At 37.9% G+C, this 2,824-nt stretch overlaps 1 non-coding gene across 1 annotated transcript; it reads left to right on the forward strand.

Moving 5' to 3' along the window:
• Positions 1–1,836: 1,836 nt before the first annotated feature.
• Positions 1,837–1,943, forward strand: LOC145044476 (small nucleolar RNA R71). The gene has a single exon (XR_013681425.1). It is a non-coding gene; the product is annotated as a small nucleolar RNA R71 (small nucleolar RNA).
• Positions 1,944–2,824: the final 881 nt, after the last annotated feature.

Raw genomic sequence — 2,824 nt, forward strand, 5'->3', positions numbered from 1 at the left:
TCTTCATCATCATCGCTCGATATTTCATCGCTTTCCTTGCTTACCCAAGAAGTTGGATTTGTGTAGGTAATGACTTCAACTAAAAACAGGACAGATGCTCTCAGTTTTGTTCGTTTAACTTGTTGAATTGTTTTGATTTCTTCTTCCATGAGCTTCTCTAATTCTTTAAGTTCATTCTCTTCATCTATATTGAAAACCTCTCCTCGAACATCACTTCCTTGGAAACCATCTTCTATCCTAAAAGTTTCCTTTTCATTGCCTATCCTCAAAGTGAGCTTGGACTCATGAATATCCACCAAGGCACCAAAGGTATTAAGTAATGGCCGAACAAGAATAATGGGGACATCTGGATCTTCTTTCATCTCCATAATCACAAAATCAATTGGGAAAATGAATTTATCAATTTTTACTAATATGTCTTCTACAATGCCCCTTGGTTGTGTCACCGAACGGTTTGCCATGTGAATTTTCATTTTGGTAGCCTTCATCTTCTGAATATTAAGCTTTTTGTAAAATGAGAAAGGCATCAAATTTATGCTAGCCCCATAATCGGCTAAAGCATAAGTCTTCAGATTGTTCCCGAACTCACATGGAAGAGTAAGGCATCCAGGATCTCCCATCTTCTTTGGTAACTATCCCAACACTACCCTTGAACTTTGCTCACTTAAAACCACCTTGTATTTTTTCTTCAATTGTTGATGAGTATCCATTAAATCTTGTAGGAACCTTGCATATTCGGGAATTTTAGATAACGTCTCAACAAAAGGAGTATTTATAGGAATACTCTTTATGTGATTTATGAATTTCAAATGCTCCCTTTCCATGGGACTAAGATTAGCTCAGGACGGAAACGGTAAAGGCGGACGATAAGCCGGAATATTTTCTGAAGTTTTCTATTCAGACTTGGTACACGACGTGAACTGAAGAGGTTCACGTCGTGACTCCAATATTTCAGCAACATTTTTATTTTCGAGCTTTGGCTTCTTTGGATTTGGATCGAATTGCTTAAAATCCACTTCAAGTGCTTCTAAGAACTCATAGATTGCCTCTTCTTCAGTCTCGATCATCATAACATGGGATTAAGCATTCTTTTCGGGACATTGTGAGGATAATTTGTTGCTCAACAAAGTAGTTAGTTGACCAACTTGGACTTTGAGATTATGGATCAATGCTTGATGATTTCTTAATGAGGCTTACTGGTCAATCATCATTGTGTGATATTATTTCATCATTTTCATGTGTTCCTTTAGCACTGCATTAGTATCATCATGCCTTTTCTCGGAAACTTCCATAAATCGGGTCAAAATGTTTTCCAAATCTACTTTCTTCGCGGTTGATGGTTGCTCTTTTTGGTAAAAGCCTCAGTCTGTCATGCTTATATTTCTCTTCCTTTTGCTTCTTGTATTCATCATATGGCAACCACTCATTCTTTGGTTTTCTCCAATCCTTATCAGACTTATCCCCACTCGAATAACAAACTTGAGCCTTTTTATACCCATTATCATCTAAGTTGCAATCCTTGGTCAAGTGTGGACCATTACACCTTTTGCATCCAACTCTTATAGCATGTATTGTTTGGTCCATTTTTGTCATCCTCCTGTCCATTGTATCAAGCATGGCCATCACAGCAGCCATGTCTACAAAATTTCTACCTCTGCTTCCTTTTACTCCCTCACTTCTTGGATTGTGATACTCACGAGAATATTTTGCAAATTCTTCAACTAACTCCTTAACTTCCCCCATATTTTTTTGGTAAGTGGTCCTTGGGAATTGAGGAGTTGTCTTGTCATGACATTAACACCATCATAAAAGATCAACACTTCTTGTTGTATATTGAGGTCATTTTGAGGACAATTTCTCAATAATCCCTCATAGTGCTCCCATGCCTCATAAAGTGACTCGCCCGGATTTTGCTAAAAAATTGTTATTTCCTTTTTAAGTGTAGCTATCTTGGAAGGTGGGAAAAAATGATCTAAAAACTATTCGCGCATTTAGGCCCAAGTAGTGGTTGCACCAGGTGCCTTTAGCCAATCTTTAGCAGCTCTTTTAAAAGTGATTGGCAGAATCCTTAGCAAGACTGTCTCTCTTGGAACATTTGGGATATTGAAATAATCTGCTATGTCATTTACTTCATCCAAATGCTTGTAAGCGTCCTCGTAAGCCTTTCCAAAAATGGTACATCCCTAAGTGCAGCAAGGATGTGTCCTTTCAATTCGAATGGGGCAGTTGCAGGAATTGCAGGTTGTATTAAGCCAGGACCAACATCATCTCTAATTTGCTTTTTGTAAGCTCCCATGGATATATCCGCAATATCTGCCATTTCGTTATCAGACTCGTCTTTGGATTCACTTCTATGTAATGCAAATTCGGGCTCAATATCGTATTCGGTATCCTTTGGGTTTGGATCTTGCTCAAAGCTTTCTATCTTGTTTTTGACCTTTTATGATGTACTCGACTCTCCTACTTTCTTTCCCAACTTCCTTCCAAATATTGATTTGAGGTCTTTGAAAGATGGCTTTTTTGGTATTTCGCTCACTCCTGCGTTCTTATCCTTCTTCTTGTGCAGGGCTGACTCTGGATCTTCAAATGGTGGAACCAAAGGTGTGTTAGAGCCTTTGGTTACGAACTCCTGCAAAATAAACCAAAATAAAAACGTAAAACTGAACTAAAAAAGAAAAAATATAAAGAAATAAAACTAAAAACTATTGCACTCACGTCGTGAGCCTAAGGCTCATGACGTGAGTTGTGTACTAAAACAAAGATTTAAGCTGAAAAAAGTAACTTTTTGCAGGTTTTACCCCCAAAAAGGATCGATTAATCTAAA

Source organism: Lactuca saligna, chromosome 4 (genome assembly GCF_052625555.1).
Source record: "Lactuca saligna cultivar CGN05327 chromosome 4, ASM5262555v1, whole genome shotgun sequence".
NCBI classification, from domain to species: Eukaryota; Viridiplantae; Streptophyta; class Magnoliopsida; order Asterales; family Asteraceae; genus Lactuca; species Lactuca saligna.